Here is a 23283-nt window from a genome sequence, read left to right as displayed (position 1 = left end):
ATGATATCAAAGACATATAGAGCTTACTCTGGGGTACATATTTACTTCTTTAATCCTCAGCACAACCTTATAAAGCAGGAAATAATATCTTCATTTTACAGCTAGGGATAATGAGACATAGAGAGGTTAAGTAATTTGCTTAATTTATGGCCAGGAATTGAAAGAACCAGGATTTGAAACCCATTTTTTTTCTAAAATTGACACTTGTAACTTCTATATTGCTTAGAGAGTCTTTGGAAGAAATTGATTTAAAAAAATGCTTTCTTTATATGGGTTACTATTACTGATTAAACTATAACTAGCTATTTCAAAGAGACATGTCTCCCCAATTATATGTTATTTAAGTAGTCTCAGCTTACACAGGGAAATCTTATTTCCCTGGGTCTTATTTCTTCTACCACCAGGTATGCCTCGAATAGTAAAGATGTGAACCAAGCATTCTAGAAACAAAATTGAGGGGCGCCTGGGTGGCTCAGTCGGTTGAGCGTCCGACTTCGGCTCAGGTCACGATCTCGCGGTCCGTGAGTTCGAGCCCCGCGTCGGGCTCTGGGCTGATGGCTCAGAGCCTGGAGCCTGCTTCCGATTCTGTGTCTCCCTCTCTCTCTGCCCCTCCCCCGTTCATGCTCTGTCTCTCTCTGTCTCAAAAATAAATAAACGTTAAAAAAAAATTAAAATAAATAAATAAAAAGAAACAAAATAGAGGGATGTAAATATTTTAAAGTCATATCAATGGACACATGTGAATTAATGAATATCTCATCTCTATCATTCCAATATGGCTTATAGTAAAATTCCTCCAAGTGATGGAGGTGATAACATATAGCAATAAGAACATATTTCATTTCTCTCATCTCAGGATTTATCTGAAAGATCTCAGTGTCATCCAGCTCTAGAAATGGTTATGATTCCATAAAGAACCCTTCCATTTCCTTGTGTTGTATATAAAGTTTTTGTCCTAATTGCAGAGTTAATGTTATTTCCCGTTGTAGCTATTAGCGTTAATCTCTATGTACAATTTGCTTATTACAGTAAAGCTTGGCTATCTGGAGACCAGGCATCCTAAAACCTCAGGCTTTGGTCCAAATCTCAAGACAACTGGAGAAAACATGCACACACAGCATCACCTCTGCCCATTTCCTTTTTATCATGGAGACTTGTTTCCTGTAGACACTACTGAAATAAACAAATGAACAAGCCTTGATAAAATGAAGACTCAAAGATTACAGTCCCATATTGTAATTGATTAGTTCTTCAACAGGAAAAAAGGAAGATTAAAGTCTAGATAAAATGAGACTTTTGTGTGTGTGAGCAAGGGTAGCATATATTCTGTAAAAGGAAATAATGAGATAAAAAAGGAGAAAAGAAGAAAGAAGGAAGAGAGCAATGGAAATTAACAGCATCTTTTCTCTTACTGATGTTGGGGAAAATAAGGATGAGGAGAGGAGGGGTCTGTAACTGATTCAGGGAATCCTAATTAGAAATAATGTAGGAAGGCCAGAGGGGCAAACTAACCCAGAAGATCTTCAGTAGAAAAGGTTAGATGCTGAAGATGAGTGGAGGATTAGGAAAAATGCTCAATCTCTAAGTATTAGAGGCCAAGATCAAAACCAGTATGGACACCAGGATTGAAACCAGCCAGCAAGGTGAAATGCAAGTAAACTGAGATCTCACATAAAGGAGAGAAGAGTTCTGTGTGATAGTTTATAACTCAGCAGCATTTGGGATTTCCTTTGGGGTCATCAGGAAGTTTTTGCAATGATGGGTAAATAACCTGCAGTCATGATTACGTATGAATAAAATAATTGAAGGCTATGGACAGCAGATACTCAGTGCTGAGCAGAGGTAAAATAAAAAGGCAATATGATGAGATCATTCCTAAATCTCAAATTTCCATTTTTCTAACAGTGTATGGTATATTACTGTGTGTGCGTGTGTGTGTGCATTAATAGCATCTGCACATCAACACTACAGACTTCCTGACACCACTGACACTTCAATGCAAGTTGCTTTGAGAATGCTATGTTTCCATTAAACTGTTGAAACCACCTACCACATGAACCATGGATGCAATGAAGGGTGAGATCACATGTTCAGTAACTATGGCTTAAAACCATTGCCGTATTAACTGTGAGGTGCCACAATGTCTGTCTGACTTCCCACTAGCTGTGTCATTACCCATATTAAATCCTGTGGTCAGTCATCATACTACTTCCTTGTATACATGCTTGATTCCATTGGATTCTCTCCCTTCATCATGGCAAAACTACAATCCTAGTTAAAACTCTTTGCCAGCCTCATGCCTGTCTCTGTATCAGTGAATGTGATTGAAGAAAACACATAATCACACTGTGTTAAATTCATGACTACAACCTCAACTGAGCCCTTAATACCATGTCACAATAATATTATACTTCCGTAATATAATTACCTTCTTACTCTTCAAAATGGGAGTCATCTAAATCCTTGCTACTCAGAGCACGAGCCGTATGGGCCTATAGAATCTTCATTACCTGGGGGCATATTAGAAATGCAGAATCTCATTCCTCATGCCAGACATTTCTTACGCACATTGAAGTTTGAGAAGCACCGATCTTCTGACATCTCTCTTACTCACTCTGCTTTAACCACACTGGCCTCCAGCTATTCCTAAAACATAACCAGGCACACTTCTGCTTTAGTGTCTTTGCACTGACTGTTCTCTCTGCTTAGAATACTCCTCTCTCAGGTATCTATGTGCTAATACCATCATCTCCTTAAGCTTTCTTCAAATATTACTATCTTAGTGAGTCCTAACCTGATTATCCTATGTTATTCTAACTTACTCTTTTTATCACACTAACCACCCCTTATATGCCTTACATTTTCATTCCCATTGCACTCATTACTTTCTAACATGCTATGCTATGTTATTTGTTATGTATAGCTACTTATCATTTGTTTATTTTCTGCCTTAACCTCTCTTGAGCAAGCCTAACAAATAGACATTATTATTCCTGTGTTACAAACAAAGGAGTCAGGGCTCTGCAAAATTAAGTCACGTGAACACATACACATGGTGAAAGAATGGTGGTATAGGTGGTACACAGAACCATTTGCTTCTTAATACTTTATTCTGAAGGCCCTCAGTCTATCATCCATGGTTGTGCGGAAATAAGAGACATACCTCCTTCCTTGAGAAGCTGATTGTCTGGTAGAACAGTCTAACTATACCATTATAATAATATAACAGGTAAGACGCAGTTAAAGAAATTTGTTAGATGCACACATATTTGGAGCATCTTGCCTGCTGTACTGGACTAAAAGTAATAGTCAAAAGGATTCTGTTGCAGGTGAAGACTACTTCTCCGGTGACCAGCTTAGCCATTAACTTTATTTATTTATTAAAATGTTTTTAATCTTTTATTTATTTTTGACAGAGAGAGAGGCAGTGTGAGTGGGGGAGGAACACAGAGAGAGGGAGACACAGAATCTGAAGCAGGCCCCAGGCTCCGCACCAGGGTCGAACCCAAGAACCATGAGATCATGACCTGAGCTGAAGTCGGACGCTTAACTAACTGAGCTACACAGGCACCCCAAGCTTTAGCCCTGAAACTTTATAGTAAGACTCCCTCTCTCATAAAATGTTCTGTGCACAAGCAGCATACAAGTTAGGTGTCTCAGAGAATTAATTCTACATCAACAATTACAAAGAAAAAATAAAGAGCCACAACATAAAAAGATGATGCTAATTTTGAAACCAAAAAGAAGAAAAGCAAACCAAGGAAAGAAAATCTGTACTAACATTTAAAATGGTAGCTGTAAAAAACCTGATAGCAAGAGGCCCAGTGTGATAGTGAAGAGCCGCCAGCCCTTACCGTCAGGCAGAACTGGTTCCAATCCCCTTCCTACAATGTTGTGTGAATTCTTTAGCATCTCTCAGTTTTATGTTGAAAAACAACAACGATGACAACTGCTTAATAGCAATACCAAACTCAGAGGGTCATCGTGAGGATTAAATGATTTGTTAACGTGTACTTTGCTTAGCAAGTATTTAATAAATGACAGCGGTTATTCTTAACCAACAAAATGTGTATTTGCCTAATGCAGATGCTCTTTAGCTCTCTGTCAGAAGCTTTTGGAAGCTTTAGCTGTGAAGGTCCTGAGTCAATGCAGGTCTAGGGTAAGGGACAGGCATTTGTATTTTTAAAAAGCTCTGCAGATGAAGCTGATGCACCACCAACGTAGAGCTACTAATGCAGCCTCCATGTGCACACTGATTTTCAACTTTATGCCTAAGGACCACTAATTAGCACCTTGGGAATGCGGATACCCAGGCCCCACTCCACAGCAGGCGTGCTCAGTGGATCTGGACTGGGGCCCAGGAATGATATATGGAAGCAGGACCCAGACCGTACTTTGAAATACACTGGTCCCAGCCATACTTTTTATTTGATGGTTCTCTGTGAACAAATTTGAAGATCTGGCTTAAACTCACTAGAAGGGCAAAATATTTTTAAGAACACATGTTAACTAAACCATGTGACTTTTGAAAGGATATTTTAGTGATTCAAACAGATACATAACTCAGAAAGTCAGATTTTGCTCTTTTAAATCATCTGGAAAAGCACGACGCTAAGATTTTGTGGTATTTTTCCCCCCACGAAGTCATTTCTGCCTGCAGTCTACAGAAAGCACAAACAGCTAAACAGTACAACCTGGGTATCTGAGGCTGGAAGCAATATCAGGTGTCGCAATCAAGTAATCAGGACTCCATGTTTTCTGTGCAGAGAAGGAACCTTTGTGAGGCAGGACTCAAATGGGGAGCCCCAGTAACATTTTGTTGAAAAGAAATGGACCAAACATCTCTCTTCCTGCCAGAAAGCTTAATAAGCTAGCCTCTTACTTCCATAGCACAGTTCAGAGGGGCCCAGAGAGAGTCAAAGGCACAGAGAAGAGAGCACGCAGAGCAGAAAGGCCATTCCCAGGCAATAAGTGGCTGTGGCTGGCATTTTTCAGAGCTTTTGGAAGAAGAGCAAATCTTCTTAAATCCAAGAATTGTGCAGACAATGGAGTAGCTACAGGTTACAGAAATACCACTGATAAAGCCTCCAAAGAGTGAATGTAAGGCAGCTCTCTCCAGGGAGTTTGAGAATTTTCTGCTATTAAAATTAATAACCTTGGTTCTGATCTAATATGGGACATAAAAAGTGTGACATGCCAAAGAGATCAGCAGATGGCAGCACTAGATGATGAGGAAGAGAATCCAAATTGCTTGAGACAGAACTATTTCCCTTACCCTCCTTGGCAAAAGGGGAGCACACATGCACAAGGTGGTCATTTATAGTTTTTGGTATACAACCCTACGTTGGTAGTTTTTTGAACACTGTTTATGGATCTTCCTAAAATCCACATGTTCTGTTAGCTTATACTAACCCTTTTGTTTCTTCACATATTTCCATATAGATGGTTACCTTAAAAAAGTTCATTCCTGGGTAAGTGTGCTGCACTTAGCAGAAGCACAGTCCAAATGCGGAGAGTTTTAGGAAGCTGACTAAAGTAGTCTGTCTGGATATAGTTAAAGAGAAAAAGTAATCGCCTCTCTTTGTATGTAATTTTTGCTTCCAAGTGCCATACTCTATGGTAATTGTGAGCAAATATCATTCATTATTCTAGAACTTTCTATTATGGTAAGTAATTTTAAGAATCTTGGAGGTTGTTCATGCAAAAATTGAAGTTTTCTATGATGATGGCCAGGGTTGGAACGGTAAGGAAAATCACGAGTCATTTCATGAAATGTTCAACAAACAGGGAAATAACCAGAAGGTCAATGGGTGACAGACAGTAGCAAAAAAGAATAGTTCCAAATATTACACATTAAATGAAGACACATTTTGCACTCAAGAGAAAAAGTAAGATATCTAGAGGCAGCAATGGTGAGTTAAGAGATTGCCAAAGTGTCTTTTGCTCTTAGAAGTAACATAGAACCAAGGCATATGACTATGACTAGGCAGTACTTGACAGGTCTTCAGGGGAAGCTATAGGGGAAGCTATGCCCTGACTTGGTTTTGGTTAGTGTAGAAAGTTTAAGGAAGCACTGAGCGAAAAAGATGTAAATAAATAGGATTACCACAGAACTAGAATTCTAAAGAGTACCAGGATAGATTGAAAAGAAAATCAACTATACTCAAAAGAGAATAAAGCACTGAGTTGTATGTGGACAACGGGACTGACAAAGTAGTTTCCTATGGTGTCTTGGTGTTTGTCCAGTGGCCAAAGATAAAAGTGAGAAGGGACATACTTATAATGATAGTTTTTGAGGCTGCCATTTTAGAAAGGTGTGGCTAGTAGATTCATGCAGATAGCATATTCTTGAATTCTTCTGCGGTTTTGGTTAGGCATGGTTTGGTTTAGGGTTTTGGATTTGTTTTGTTTTGTTTTGTTTTGTGGTGAATTCTCCCTATAGTCCATAGCAGAAAAATATTTGGCTCCTGAGATTCTTAAGTTTCAAGTGTAATCCCAGTTGCTCAATACTTTGAAGAAACTATTGAAGGCATTGAACTTGGATAAAAATGGTCTTTAAATACAATTTTTTGTGGGTGGTTTAGGGTATTAGTTCAATCCTTGAATTCTTACCTCATTTCTTTTAACCCCTAAACAATCCAGCAATTTATATATCATGACTCATTTGAATGATAAGGCTAAAAGAACAGTTTAAGCAGGAGACAAGTACAGGCACTCCGAACCTCTTCTCAGCAGGAGTAGGGCATGGGGAGGTAATCACCAATGCCTGGAGTTCTCCTCAAAGTTGGATTTAGGGAGAGTCTGAAGAAAAGCGTGGCCTGCTGTCATGTCAGCAGTAGTACAACGTCTTCACAGAGTGACAAAGGCTTTATGTTTCAAGAATATACTTTGCTGAAAACATTCTAGCAAATTTTTGAAACAATAAGGAAAATTTTATTGTCATACCCATCACAGAACACATAAATTTGGATAAGTATGCAGGCTGATAATGAGGTGTATGGTCGTTGTGTCATTGACATTAAAATTACTGATAATTTTTTTAAAATAGTGGCGGTAAAAGCCCAAGGGGTTATACAGCAACTGCAAAGAAGGTGATTGTCTAAAGAGTAAGAACAACATCACTTGGCAAGATATGGCCCTTTATTTGATAGCTAAACTTAAATTACATTGCCCAGGAAGTCATTCAGCTTTATGCATTATTAAATCTTTACTTTAAAAAAGAGCAAAAGATCTACAATATGACATTAGAGGGGGAGAAATGCCAGTATGCTGTCAGACTTATATCTGGCATCATCTGCAATGTAGAGGTTTTTTTTGTTTTTTGGTTTTAGTTTTGCTGTTCATCTCCAGCTGTGATGGGTCTCCTTCAGCAGTACTCTGGGGGTGATAGTTTGCTGCCTTTCCTTAAGTGACTGATGGTTTTTGTTCCATAGAATCTAGAGTCTAGGTGGGGCCTCTAGCTTTTCATGCAAGAAAGACCTCTTCCCTCCTCTAGACCTGCACCACTAAGTGAAGCTTTCTCCAGTCACCAACCCTGCCAGCAATCTTTCTCACTGGCATTTGTTGGAAACCGTGGAGAAGATACATGTAAGTGGGTGCAAATTCCCCCTGTGTCTATGACTCCCAGAGAGTCTATTCTCTTACAAACTGCCTTTAGCAATTTGTGAACATGATAACTGAATTCTTCTCACCCACTGTGTGCACCTGGTATCCATTTCTTTCTCTCCTCCTCATACTTTCTATCACAGGTAAAGCATGTTCATATCCTGTCTCTACTTGGAGATACCTGGCTTTCCTTTGAGTTCATGCTACTTTGTGCCCTGAGAGCTTACCTGCCTGTTGGTTCAACAGAAGTTATGATTTTGCAATTTATTAGGCTTTTTCTTGTTTTCAGGGTAGGAACAACACTCTCCATATTTCTATGTTCTAGGCAGAAGCATCAGGCTCTAATTTTTCTCAGTACTTAATATTTGCTTACTTGCTCTTTCCCTTCTATGTTTTGGGTGAGGTCTTCAATACTATTTCTGAATTTATCCAGTCTGGAGGGGCTTTTTTTAAAGTTTTTACTTATTTATAGTAATTATAATTTTCTTCCAGACTACTTATTTTCCATATTTTTCTGTTCTTCATTCATCTGATTGTTTTTGATTCCTAGTCTTTATTATGTATGAATGGCATTTCTTCCTTTATCTTATTGACAATATTAAATATACTTAGATTAAAGTGATTTTTAGATTGCTGGTATTTTTAATTTACTCTTAGTCAATTTATTTCTTGGATTATAGTTTTTATTTGAGTATCTCAACAATAATTCAATTGTTTTTTTTGGAATACTAATTTACAGCCTTTTTTGAGTAGTTGATTTTTCTGTATGTGTGTGTGCATGTGTGTGCATGTGCCCATTACCTCTCTCAAGTGGTTTTATTGGTCTCTCTATCCCTGGGTCCTAAGTCCAGTTCTAATTCCTAATTCCTAATGTCACAACACAACCTGGCTCTGGCCCTTGATTGTATGTGGAATGCTTTTAGTCCCTTTTGTTTGTAGGAATTGACTTCCTCATGGCTTCCTAAGTTCTTCCAGACCTAGAAGCCAGCAGCCTGTGGTCTTAACCCTTCCTACCACAGTGTTTCTCTTCTATTTTGAGCTAGTGGAGATATTTACCATGTCATTGAGTATTACTACTGTATTAGTGTTCTCCAGAGAAACAGAACCAATAGAACAGAAACATTCTATTGGTTCTGTTTCTCTATATATGTATGTATATAGACATATTATAAGGAGTCAACTCACATGATTTTGAGGGCCGAGGATTCCCAAGATTTGCTGGAGACCCAGAGATCCAATGGTATGGTTTCAGTCTGAGTTTGAAGGCCTAAGAAGTAAGAAGGTTAATATACACATTCCACTCCAAGTCAGAATCTGAAGAAAGGAGAAGATTGATGTGTACCAGCTCAAAGACAGCCAGGTAAAGAAAGAATTCTCTGTTACTCTGCCCTTTTGTTCTATTCAGGCCTTCAGTGATTTGATGAGGCCCACTTACATTGGGGAGGGCAATCTGTTTTATGATTCAAATGCTAATTTCTTACAGAAACATTCTCATAGATACACCTAGAAATATGTTTAACCAAATATCTGGACATCCCATGGCACAGTCAAGCTAACACATAAAATTAATTTCTCTGCTTCATTTCATTTAAAAAATGTATTTTACTTGTTACTGGCATAAATATGATGTAGGGAGAAGCACTTAAAAATTGAACCTACGGTGCCATTTTAAAAAAAGTGTTTTCATTAATTTTAATGTTTATTTATTTATTTATTTATTTTGAGAGAGACCTGGAGAGAGACTGTAAACAGGGGAGGGGCAGAGAGAGGGAGAGAATCCCAAGCAGGCTCTGTGCTGTTGGCACAGGGCCCAGTGCAGGGCTCCATATCAGTCTCATGAAATTTGAGATCATGAGCTGAGCTGTTATCAAGAGTCAGATGCTTACCTGACTGAGCCACTAGGCACCCCACCACAGTGCTATTTTGACCAGAAATCTAGATGAGATCAATTTTACTTCCATTTAATGTATGGTTACCAACATAAATAAATATTTGGGCCAGTAATACAACTTGGATAATTGTGTATAGGAAATAATTCAGGGGATTTTACCACAAAGATATTGAGCATATATTCACAAATAGAGACAGATACAGATCCCAATCCCAGCAGTTACTAAGTCTATGGGAGTTCATGACTTCTGAAATTTTTTCAGGTTCTTTAAACTCAGTGCCTCACTCTCCTCAGATATAGCGGAGATAGTAAATAGTACCTATTTCATAGGATTATTGTGAAGATCATACAAAAAACCTTGGACTTTTTGCCCTGTATTTTAATTTCTTTATCCCAGCTGTCTTGATTGCAAACATTGTGCATTAGGTTTTTTACCTGCTAGCCTTACGAACCTAGATCCATAAAATGGACAAGTCCATTCACACACACACACACACACACACACACACACACACACACACACAGAGGGAATTTTAAATACACCTGTTAATGACATATTGTTAAATTTTTAGTTTTAATGACCATTAAATATATTTATGCTATTTAAAATATTGATTGTTTGGTCCTTTCAAACCTTCAATACCACTCTACAATATACACTTACACACACTGTTTATACATGTCATTGAATCTTAAGTCACTGAACAAATAAAACCATCAGGCAGAAGCTTCTCGACTTCCCAGGAAATCTGTAAGTTTACCTGTATCTGCACTTATCTCCCTGTTAGAAGGGTGGTATCTTTCCTCTTAGCTTTATTTTCCAGGCCCTTCTGCCTTCTTAGGAACCTTATCAATCTTCCTCTTCTCTGTTATGAACCTGACCTTCTATACTAGCTTCTTTCCATCAACATTTCAAAATAATCTCTCCAATAATAAAAACTAAAAGTAAAAAACAAAAGCCCCTCCTTTGACCAAATTTCCCTCTTCTGCTGGGAATCTATCTTTATCCTCCTTTTTACAGTCAAACTTCTTGAATGAATTTTCCATAATTGCTCTTTTCATTTTCTCTCCTCTAACTATTAAACACACTTCAGTCTGGTTTCTGCTCTGAATATTCCACAATAAATGTTTCCACTGAAGATACCATGGTCTCAGTTGGACCCTGTCTCGTTTTCATTCTGATCTCTCTCATCAGGATCTGATGCTTGTCACCTCTCTGTCCATTAGACACTCACTACTAGGTCCCCAGAATCCTTTTTCACCTGAATTTAAAATGCTGTTGTTCTCTGATTCTAGCCCCTTCTCTTTCCTGTTTACAAAGTCTCCTTAGTGATCTCTCCCGGTCACTGATACAGCTTCAATGACCATGCATGTGCGCAGGCTATTCCAAAATAGATATCCACACTCCTCTCCTGATTTCAGATCCATCATCAATCCCTAGTTGTTGTTTTTTTCCACTCGGATTTCACATGCACTTAAAACTTGAGATATCCAAATAAAAGGAATTATTTTTCTCCCCCTGATACTGCTATTTCTTCAGAATTCTCTATCTTGGTAAATGGTACAATCAGCTGCTCATTGCTTCAAGCAGGAAATCAGAAAATAATATCGAATTCTCCTTCTCCCTCACTTTCCTCTCCATGCCCTATTTCCCGAATGCCTTTCACAATTTTCCACTTATATCCATTTCTACTTGCCACCACCCTAGTGTATATACTCCCATCATTCTGCTTTGAAAGGTGTGACCACTGAATGACCGCAATAACTTTTTAACTGCTCTTATTTCTACCACATTTATTTTCCACTTATTTATTAATTATATTATTTGTTATTCATTTTCACAGATTTATGTATCCCAAAATGCTCATGAAGCATTTATTTGTGCAAGATAACCTATGTGCCAGGCACTCTAACAAATTTTCTAAAAAGAAAAAAATATCTGCAAAGCACTTTTCCAATAGGGTAGATGAGAAATGCATAAAAATCACAATGAATCAATTAGTGATGTCTGCAAGGAGGGCATTATATCATGAGGCGGGAAGGGAGGAGGTTTCATGGAAGAGGGGATATTTGAGCTGTACTTCACATTTTTTGTATTGAGAGTTTTGAGTTGCAAATGATAAAGGGAAGGAAGTGCATGGAAGGGGAATGCTCCAGGAGGAGAAAAGAGAATGAAGTTAATCCTGTGGGGGGCAAGTATGCAAATCACTGAATCTAGCTGGCTACTAGGCAGGGTGTTTGAAGATGTTTAGAAGAGCTCAGAAATAAATGCTTAACATGATTCATGGGAGTGCATTGTTTCCACATTCCCTCCTCTGTACACTCTATTTTATTAGGAACATACAGAGATAGAGAGGGCCACATTTGAAATTGTTAGCAAATTGAAGGAGGGAAGAGATCCCTCTGGCCTCTGCAAAAATGAGGTGTGACCCAGAATAACGAAATGACCCTTCAGTGCATGTTACTCATCAAGTCTAACAACTTGAGAATTACATTTTACCTGGTTCTTCCCCATACATACAATCTTTACAAGGGAAAATTTCTACTAGGGAATTCTTGTAGGCTTTACATTACCTCCCTGTACTTGTAGGAGCAAATATCTAGCACCTTCTAGTGATCAAAATGTTTTAGTTAGCTCTAAGTGGCTGTTACATAAATAAACAGAAATCTTGGCATATACGAATATGGTAAGGTAAAACCTAAAAGATTTCTTTTCATAATTACATCACAGATACCGAGTTTTACTGTATTTTCCATTGTGAGAGCACTAGAATAAATGAGAACTTGCTACTTCAGGCTTGCAATCTGTTTCATGAATTTAAAAATTGTAATTATTATTTTAGGTTTCAAATATAGCACTTTTATTTCTCTGAAACAGAGAAAACGAGAAAGAAATGTGAGAGGGCAATTATCTCCAACTTGAATCCCAAGATGCTTAAATCATCTCTTCTTCCCTTTACATTAAATATTTATATTGATTTCCTAATACTGTAAGGGACACTTAACACCTCTATTTATATATAAATGACTGGAAGAACACTTTTAAACTATCGGCTGAGGTAGATTATTAAGAAATAAGCACTAGATATTGTATGAGGAAGTATTTTCTTGCTTTAATGTAGTCCATAAGTTACAATTGAACAGATTTAAAACAAAACACAGTAATCCATTATAAACAGGAAAATCCACTGTGAACTAATTTTTGCTATTTTAAAGTTAAGCCTATCATTTAAAGAAAGGTATTTTCCTATAACTTCTCTTGTTTGGTTTTGGTTTCCTAAATCTATTTAAGATTATTTTTTTCTTAAAAGATTTGGCTTTAAAACTCCATTTATTTTCTGTATCTCATTCGCAACTTTCCTAGGCCAAAATCTTACACCTAACCAATTTTTTTCTTAATGAATTTAAAATATCCCACTCCATATTTTTCTGCTTGAAACATGTTCAATTCCCTACTAAATTAGGAAAAGAAAGAAAGAAAGAAAGAAAGAAAGAAAGAAAAAGAAACTTATCTTTTCTTGACTCTACTACCTTTTAGAATTAAAAGCCTAATATTTCTTTATAGATGATCGAACATTTAAATGCTTTATCTGTTTGTTCATTTACATCAGCTCATTCATTTGTTCGTCTATTCAATTCAAAACAAATATGCACTGAATTTCAATCACTTTTAAGAGCTAAATCAAATACTTTCATTTAAGCAAAGCTTATTCTGGAATCCATATCCCCCTCCTCTCAGATGTGCTTCATCCTTTTCTTTGAATTTCCTTTACTCTTTGTATTCAGTGCAGTGTTTTGTTTCATACTTTGGATATTTGTGTATGTGTTTTCTATAACCTTCTAATCAAAAGCTCTTTGAGGTTAGTGACTCTACCCTGTGTGTCTTCTTGTCTCCTGAATGTCTGATGAATTGCTTAGACAATTCCCCACAATGAACATTCATTAAGCACCTAATATATGCAATGCATTAGTTTCTAGAATTTATATTTAATCAGGCAGATTTAGGGGAGGAACTCAAAGTAGCATAAATAAACTGAACAAAGACTCAGCAATGGGGAAGCATGAGATGTGGTTTTGCAACACCTAATAATCCATTTTTGCTAGATAAAAGAACTGAAAAGGAGCTCACAGGAGAAAAACTAAGAGCAGTATGTAGTGTACGACCATTATGACCTTAGTGTAGGTTTGCCCAGAAAAGTTTTTCACTTTTCTTCTTTTGGTAACCATCCTAGGGCTTTTCTTACATCAGCCTCCACTGTCTGTATAAATCTTGGTGGCTTCTCTTACCTGGTGTAGAGGTAAATCATGTGTCCTGGGCTTGATAAAACAAATTAAGTCCATTGCCAGTCATAGGAAGGAACATGTCATCCAAGCAAAACCACTTGGAGTCTTCATAAGATTTCTTTCTAGAGTTAACAAAGTAATTTTCCCTGAGGACACCAGGTTGAAAGGGCAATCTGGAGTTGCACCTTGCCCCAGGGGTGAAGAGAAGCTGCCAGAAAGTAATGCTGAGTCAAACTGAAGAATGACAAAACAAAAGAGAAAAACTTAAGGACCACAGTTAAGCTTCTAAATAGTCATGGTGAGAACTCTGTAAAGTCTAAAGTTCTCAGTTACAACAATAAACTGTGTTTTTGCTTTTCAGGAATTTGTTTGTTTTACTTATTGGGCTTGAGTTGAGTTTCTGTCAGTTGCCTTAAAAAGAGAGTGGATTATATTGGAAGGTAGTCAGTGTTTTTACTATAAAGATGGAAGAACACTGAAGGTCTGATAAAAGTATTAGAAAAAGAGAGTGGATTATATTGGAAGGTAGTCAGTGTTTTTACTATAAAGATGGAAGAACACTGAAGGTCTGATAAAAGTATTAGATAATTACAGTTATATCAGCTTTCTACTTATGTGTTCTCTGATTGGTTTTCTTAACTCCAGAGGTCTTCCCCTTTTTTCTACTCAAACTGATTCCCGAAAAATTGTTGCTAGATTCAAAGGTCCTTTCTCAGTTTGCTTTTTTCTTGACTTCATTACAGTGTGTGATGACAGTGATAATTTATTCTCTCAGTAGAGCATAAGGCTGAAAAAGATAGGCTTTGTGCCAGACTTTCATTTGAATCTGGCTTCACTGAACAATTCACTTAAACATGGGCTTCGGTTTCCTCATCTATAAAATGGGGTTGGTAAACCTACCTCATAATCTAGTTGTGAGGATTAAGAAAGATGATAAATGGAGAGTGACCAAAAAATGTTTAATGTGGGGTAGCTATATAGTATGGAAAATAAAACATGTAATTTCTCACTCTGTCCCAACAGGTAAATGCTGATAATGTATTTTAGGTAAATGCTTTCATATCTTATTTTTACATTCATGTACAGCACTTTTAATTTTTTCTTTTATTTAGGGAATAGTATCCCAAAAATCAGTATATTCCTTTGAAATATTTCACATACATCCTTGATTTTCATTCCAATTGCTACCATATAAGGTTTGACCTGATGACCCAGACAGATTTCTTAGCCCATATCGTTTCCCCTTCTAGTCTATCATGTATTCTGCTATTAGATTAATATTTCTAAAGCATGATAATGCTTTAAGATTCGTATTTTAAGATACATACGAATATTACATTTTTTAAAAAAGTTTGTTGGTTTATTTATTTATTTTGAGAGAGAGTGAGCATGCGCAGGTGCAAGCACAATTAGAGGAGGGGCAGACAGAGAAAGGGAGAGAGAGAGAGAGAGAGAGAGAGAGAGAGAGAGAGAGAGAGAGAGAGAAACCCAAGCAGGCTCCACACAGAGCCTGACTCTGGGGCTCAGTCTCTGGAACCATGAGATCGTGACCTGAGCCAAAATCAAGAGTCTGAAGCTTAACTGACTGGGTGTCCCAGGTGCCCCTCAACCAATGAATTTTTTATGTCATACATAGTACTTTTCAGTTCTCGATTGTCCTTTTATTTCTTTTTATCATGTATATTTCTCTGTTTAAATTTCCTATTTTTTTAATTTACTGCAAGTATATATGCTTTTGCTTCATAAAGGGTAGTTACAATGGCTGTTACAAAATCCTGATTGGCTCATTCTAACATTTATATAACCTAGTGTTTAGTCTCAGCTGATTTTCTTTTTTCTTGAGAACACATTCTATTTTCCTGAATTTTTGTCTGTCAGATAATTTTGGATTACATTTTGAATGTTGTGAATATTAAGTTATGGGAACTCTGAGTTCTACTGTTTTTCCTCCAAAGAGTATTATTTCTTTTACTTTAGTGGGAAACCCAGCTACAAACTGGGCAATGATTCCAATACTTACTTAAATTTTCTTTAACTGAGCTACTATGATGTTGTGCTCATGGATGTGGTTCAGGGGTCAACCAAAGATGTAAGCAGACAGAATCTGAGTATCTCCTGTACATCTATTTTATCTTCCCCAAGATTTTCACTATTTTTCATTTTCCCCTGGCTTCAGACTTCTGACTCCCCCAAAGCAAGGTATCACTGGTTTTCCTACCACGCTGACTCATGGCCACGGGCTAACATCTGAAAAATGAGAACTCACTTTGCACAATTCCTTCTCTGTGTGTTGATTCACTAAAAGAATCTGCATGCTTCTGTTTGCTATAAAGTGCTTTTCTGTAGCTCTTTTTTTGTGTTATGCCCAAAGTTTATGGAAAGTTTTGACTTCAGGAAGGCTAGTCTAAGATGTTATTCAGCCATTACCAGAAACAAGTCCTTCATATTAAAAAAAAATACTACTGTTTATCTAGAAGGTGAATTTATTCAGGCTATTAGCTCTGTATGCTTCTTCCACGTAATTAAGTCAGATTGATCCTATAAGACTAACTAGAAATTCGGTCCTCAATTGAGCTTTTCCACCCCTCCCTTTCTTCTCTCTTCCCTCTCTCCTGTATGCTTACTGAAGTTTTACACAGTTCTTGGCATCAAACATATTCACTTCTTTTTAATTAACAATACAGAATACCTAAATTTCAGACATTTACCAGGAATCTCTAGCTTCAACAGTTTCTTCCTGAACTCATATTAAACACAAACTTGAATATTTGAAAGCCATATTCTCATACCTGTTCATTCCTATTAAGTTCAGGAGGATAGTGTGACATAGTGGTAAGTTAATTGGTTTTGGAGTCAGAAGACACAGTTTCAAGTTTAAAGTGTTTTGACTTGGATCTAGTAATTTTACCACTGAGGTTGAGGTTTTCCATCTTGAAATAAGTGTACTAAAAATCACTATTTCATCAAGCTGATGTAATTGACATTACCATTTACTTTGTTGCTCCAGCTCAAAAATAAAAAATCATTTTACACTTTCTCTCACGTTCCACAGCCAATCAGTTTCTAAGCTTTTTAATGCACTACTTTTAATTTCTTGTTGTAGTTTTTGCTATGTAGTTCAGACACCTGCATCTCTCCTGGGTACTATTGCAATAATTTCATAACTGGCTTCCCTGACTCTGGTTTTACCTCTGCTTCCCAACCCACTACCCATCCTACTTTGGACAGACTTTTCTAAAAGGCAAATGTGATCACCCTGCCACCACTGGCCCTGCCTGAGGGTCAGATCCAAACTTCATTGTCTAAAATGCAAGTCCCCTCATTATCTGACCCTACTTACACACAAGCTCATTTTTGCTATTCCCTTATATATCTCCTATGCTCCAGCTAACCTGAGCTGCTTGCCTTTAATAATATATTTTGCACTCAAGTGAGCTCATGCCTTTGCATATGTTGTTTCTCTGCTTGGAATGTCCTTCTCTGGAAACTCTTTTTGTATAGTGCACAAAGTCATCATAATTGTTTAGATATGATCTTACCTCAGAGATACTGTATAGGTAGAGAGGGACCATGTCTTTTGTTCTTTTGATCCTTCAATGATGAGGTAATGGGTACAGGTAGGCACTCAAAGGATGGGTGAGTGAGAATTCATTTACTTAATAACAAAGCAATCTTGACCTATTTAAGAACTAAATTCATAGTATACTATAAATGTCATTTTGGGTTTATATAACTGCTCTTATAAATTTTTTAAATTTTTAAATAATTACAAAAAAGAATTTTAGAACCTTTGATAAAGAACATTACCTGGATACACAGTTTAAAGTCATTAAAATCTGGGAAATGAGCAAATGCAGAATCTAAGTCATACATAATAAAGTAGCATTGGCTTTCAAAAGAATAGCATATTTTTGGTAGTACAGTATAGTATCATTGCTTTATGAACACATTTGGGGCTAATATATACCCATTCTAAACATTATTTTTAAAAAGTGGGCTTATGTTCTGTAATTATGGCTTTAATGTATTTTAAGTAAGACATATATTTTTAAGAAATGTCTTTCAAGAACATCTGAGCAAATTCTTATGCCTTTATGTTCAATTATTGGCTGAAGTTAGAGATAGTCAGTAATCATGCCTCCAAAATTGCTATTAGTGAATCAAATTGACCACATTCATTCATTCGTTCATTTGTTTCACTATGTATAGAGCACTATAATGCAGCAGGCATACTTCTAGGTGTTTGGTACAGAACAGTGAACAAAACAGACTAAGTATCTGATTTCATGGAATTTACCTTCTGGTGAGGAGAAGCAAACAACAGACAATAAATATAATCAGTTTATAATAAGAACACTGAAGCAAATGTAAGTTAAGGAGACAGGGTGAATGAGGAGGAGAATGCTGTTTTAGATATTCCGTGAAGACATCTTTTGAAAGTGACATCTGAGAAGAGTTCTATATGAAAGAGTGAGTCATATAGCCATCAGAAAGAGAGAGTACAGGGAAGAAGGACTGGAAAGTGCAAAGGTCCTGGAGTGAAAAATTGTTTAGTATTCTGTAAATAAGTTAGGAGACGCAAAAGATCTAGAAATAATGGTAACACAAGATAGGATAAACTACACAATTGCATTATGGGAAGTACACATCAGTTGTATTTAGAGCTAGAGAAAATAATTTCTGGTTGAGGGAATCTTTGAGGTAGTATTTTTGAGTTTTCAGTAGGTAGGGATGGTGATTTGGTAGCCCAAGAGAAGAAATTTTGAGAATTGTCCTTGGAGACCAATGAGTTATATCTTTTAGGGAAAAAACAGAGATGCGGTAGAAAAGTAATGGGAGAGAAAGCCGACTAAAGATGTATGGAACTGAGAGTATGTTGGCTTTGGATCCTGGGATAAGAAGTGTGCATTTCACGTGATGGGAATTACAGATTCATTAAGGATTTTCAAAAATGGTTTGACTCAGGGGGCATCTGGGTGGCTCAATCTGTTAAGCATCCTGACTCCTGATTTGGGCTCAGGTCATGATCCCACAGTTGGTGAGGTCCAGGGGCTCTGTGCTGAGAGCACAGACCCTGCTGGGCATCCTCTCTCTCTCCTATTCTCCCTCTCTCCCTGCCCATTCCCTACTTGCATGCTCTCTCTCAAAATAAATAAATGGTTTGACTTGGTAAAGGCTAGATTAAAAACAGATCAATTGGCCATGCTGTACAAAGTGCATGGGATGGAGAGGAGATTTGTGGACAGACTGAAGACCAGGTGGATTGTGGCCAAAGACATACTATATACAACTAGACTATGCTGGTACTCCGAGAAGTTAGGTCTGTCTTTTCTGTATGAATAACATGTATGTCTTTTGTCTAGGTTATAACAAAATACTGCCAGGCAGCTATGCAGGTGGTACACTTGGCAAATGCCATAATTTGACAGATTATTCAGCTCTGTTTTTTCTTTCTTTCAGAGCTGAAATATGAACTTTTCACTGCCCCTATGAAATCATTCTCAGTATATTATTTATATTTAACCCATTTTAAGTAATATACATATGATTTATGAGGAAAGTTGCAGTAAAATTTCATCTAAGCATGATATGATGTTAATACTTTTCCTTCTGAAGCCCCTTGGAAAAGAAAAAAAAAGCGGAGGGGGGGGGGCGGGTATTAATCTCCTGCTGTGAGTCTTTGGGATTTTCCAAAGAATGAGTAGTACTCGTGCTTTCTTTTTTTACATGCCATTTAATTATATATATGTAATTACCGAGGGGAAAAGATCTTCCCACTCAATAACTTTCTGGACTGAAAGCAAACTGAGTCTATATACCACTGTACTGAGTATTTGAAAATACACTGTAATATTTACCTTCAAGCCTAATTTCCTTTGCCAATATTTTCTTTTTTATTTCTGGGAAAGGAAATTTTACCATCACAACAATTAGGGAATAAACGTATACTTACAAAGTTGATTTCACTATTCCTTTAGTGATATTTTCTGCCATTCTCACTCAAGAGAGATTGGCTCTTCTGAGCCAATATTTTCAGAAAATGCTAATACTTTACATATGTGTCATATTAAGATCTCCTTCCCAATCTACAGATGAGCAGATGCATTTGGGCAAATTTCACAAGGTTTTTATTTGCATTTGACCTTACAGAGAGTTCCAGAATTCATTCCAAACAGTGTCTGACCTGGTTTAAGGCAGCAAACTTGAGCACAGTTAATGTCACAATCTAGAAGATCACATGATTGGCAACGTGAATTGAATTCAACTTCCTACGTTTTATTGATGCCTTCATCACCTATTCATGTGTTTAATGTTTTCTTTTCTGTCTCATTTAACACATTTAGTATGATCCCTTACACTGAAATTAGTTAATAGAAGACAGATATTATACCATAAGAAAAAGAGAAGGCAGGAAGGGTCTAGCATTTACTCTCTAATCACTAATGGCTTCCATGCAACCAAATGTCATGATCAGTTTTTAACCCTAACCCCAAATGTCACTACATATACTGGTGTTTGAACCCGAAGAGGAAAGATATAGCATAGATACCAAAAATAAAGTGAACGCTGAAAAATTACTTACTCATGTGCCAAGCGCTTTACATGCATTATTTTGGATAATCCTCACAACATTCATACAAAGTAGGTACTGTTATTATCTCCATTTTGCAGAGGTGGAATTTGAGGTTTAGGGAGATTAAGTAACATGAACCAGGCAATAACAAATTAAGTGCAGATCCAGGATTCAAACTCAGGCAATTTGTTACCAGAGTCCCAACTCTTAACTACATACCAACAAAAGAAGAAAAACATAAGAGAAACAAAACTTCTTGCTTTCATTCTTTTTTTTTTTCTTTCATCAAATGGTATAGGATAGGTTTATTTTCCTCAGGGGGTTTGATGGGGAAAGTGGGAAAAATGGGCAAGAAGAGTGTGGCTCATTTGCCTGTATTTACAGATTGTGATAAATGCTGTTTGTAAGGTAATTCTATTTTGTTAAAATTCTTGGGCTTTTTGTAAGACTAACTAATAAAAATGAGATAGTAGTGCCCAGTTGATAAAGTACAGCTGTGAAAAGAATAATGAAAAAACACAATAGAACCTATTTAAAATTAATCTCATACTATAAATACCAAATATTAGAAATAAAAAAAAACATTCAGTCATTATTACCATTAGGGTTCTAATATTAACATCATCTGATGCATTTAGGAAGTGGTCCCAGAGCCTTGAGTTAAAAGAAAGTATACAAAACTTCATCTCTGTAAAGTACAATAGATAGCTCTATCACATTATCCTTATTTCTCTTTTAAAAGTTTGATTTTGCAGTTTTGATAACGATGTCCTCTATCAGCCTACCTCAATTGTGTAGTCTCGTGAAAGCTGAAAGGATTCACTTATGTGAATCCTTTTACTGGTATTGGAATAGATCGTTATTTCTAATTTTTCCTAGAAAATTCCAGTGAATTTTAGAAATTTCAGAGAATTTTCACAGGATTTAGAATTTAGACAAACTTGGGCAAGGCAGATCTTTCACCAAGAAAATCAGATGCATGTTTTAGTTGAATGAAATTTCACTTTCATGGGAGCAATACTGAGATCTACTATTTGTCAACACATCACCTAAAAGTTACTTTAAAAGAAAAAAAGAAAAAAAAATGACGATAGACTAAATTCTAAAACTGTCAGAAAAATGTGAAACCAAATTCCTTCTAAGAAGAAGGAAGGATATATTTAAGATGATTTTTTAAGATCACATATTCTAGAAACTTAGGTTTCTTATTTAGTGTTATTAATTAATTAATGAGTAATACTTCTGGACAACTGCAATCTAAATGTTGGTTATTTTCAAGTTCCTTTCTTTACTTGGCAGCGAGAAAGAATGAAATCATGCCATTTGCAGTGGATGAACTAGAAGGTATTATGCTGAGTGAAATAAATCAGTCAGAGAAAGACAGATACTGTATGTTTTCACTCATACGTGGATCTTGAGAAACTTAACAGAAGACCATGGGGGAAGGGAAGGGGAAACAATAGTTACAGAGAGGAGAGGGGCAAACCATAAGAGACTCTTAAACACAGAGAACAAACTGAGGGCGAATGAGGGGTGGGGGAGAGGGGAAAGTGGGTGATGGGCATTGAGGAGGGCACCTGTTGGGAGGAGCAATGGGTGTTGTATGTAGGCGATGAACCACGGGAACCTACCCCCAAACCAAGAGCACACTTTACACACTGTATGTTAGTCAATTTGACAATAAATTATATTTACAAACTTAAAAAAGTTCCTTTCTTTTATCTAAATTTTACAGATGAAAACATACTCACTAAATCTCATTAAAACACGAGTTTGAGAAATTTGAGGCAAGCACTTAATAAGACAAAAACACCACTTTTCTACACTAAGTGTCACAATTTCTTCTAGCGATTTCCCACTGGTGGCTTTATTTGTTTGAATTATGACACATTGCAATTGATTAATTTAATGCTTCTGTTGTCAGGGCCCTGTCCCACAATTCACTTTCATTCAAAAATTCACACAGAGAAGCTGATCAGAGGTGGGTAAACGATGTGGTATAGTGAGTCAATCCCGTCATAAAAGCCAACACGGGTTAGCTATGATGAATTTTTAAATATCACCTATCCAGTGGCAGAAGATGTGGGAGCAGCCGGGGGGGGGGGGGGGGGGGGGTTGGGGGATGGGGCAGAGGCCCAAGGCAGTGGCATTTATCTACACTATTCCCACAAATGGGGCTACAACAGACGCTACAATTCGGAGCTTACTCTGCCTCCGGCTGGTGGAAACAAAATGAGGGGGAATTTGGTAACAAGAGCTCTACCACAGGGACGAAAACTGAAGAGGCACGCTAGGAGGCTCTTGCCTCTAACTCTGCGCGTTCAGTTACCAAGACGAAAACGCCTGGAAGGGAGCACAATGACGCCGAGAACACAGAAACTCCTCGAGTCCGAGGCCTCGCGGCTCGGCGGCCGGGCCCGTTCACTCACACGCTCCTCCGAGTGGTTCGGTGAACGTCACACGTGACGCCCGGAGCCCTTAACCCCTCCTGCCGCCTTCCGCGCTGCGGGCGGAGGAGGCTCGGTCTCTGCGGGAGGAGGAAGGGGGGAGGGCGGAACTCGTAAAGGGAGGGACCTCCACTAGCATAACGTTAGCTACCGCCGGACCCGCACCCCCGAAAGCCCACCCCACTGCGATCGCTGCTCGGGCCCGGGGGGAGGGAGGGGACGCGTAGGGGAGGGGATGCTGAGCAATAAACCGGGAGAAGAAGGGGTGGCGGAGGGGGTGGGGGAGTCCTGGTTCTGAGGGTGCAGGACGGGGTCTGAAAGATGGGTCTAGCTTAATTCAGACTCCTGCACCCGGCAACGCCACGGGGGGGGGGGGGTGGTGGGAGAAGAAGCTGGGGGGGGGGAGGGTTGTGCTGTGTGTGTGTGTGTGTGTGCGCGCGTGTGTGTGCGCGTGTCTACAGGTAGCAGCGGCGGCGGCGGCG

General features: G+C 37.8%; 1 long non-coding RNA gene across 1 annotated transcript; it reads right to left on the bottom strand.

The window, feature by feature from the left end:
• Positions 1-2340: 2340 nt before the first annotated feature.
• Positions 2341-13884, bottom strand: LOC123379804. Its single transcript, XR_006584674.1, has 3 exons — positions 13784-13884; positions 8791-8872; positions 2341-2510 (listed from the first exon to the last, which is right to left on the bottom strand). It is a non-coding gene; the product is annotated as an uncharacterized LOC123379804 (long non-coding RNA).
• Between the last annotated feature and the right edge of the window lie 9399 nt (positions 13885-23283).

Source organism: Felis catus, chromosome C2 (genome assembly GCF_018350175.1).
Source record: "Felis catus isolate Fca126 chromosome C2, F.catus_Fca126_mat1.0, whole genome shotgun sequence".
NCBI lineage: Eukaryota > Metazoa > Chordata > Mammalia > Carnivora > Felidae > Felis > Felis catus.
This window is presented reverse-complemented; position numbering and strand designations above follow the sequence as displayed.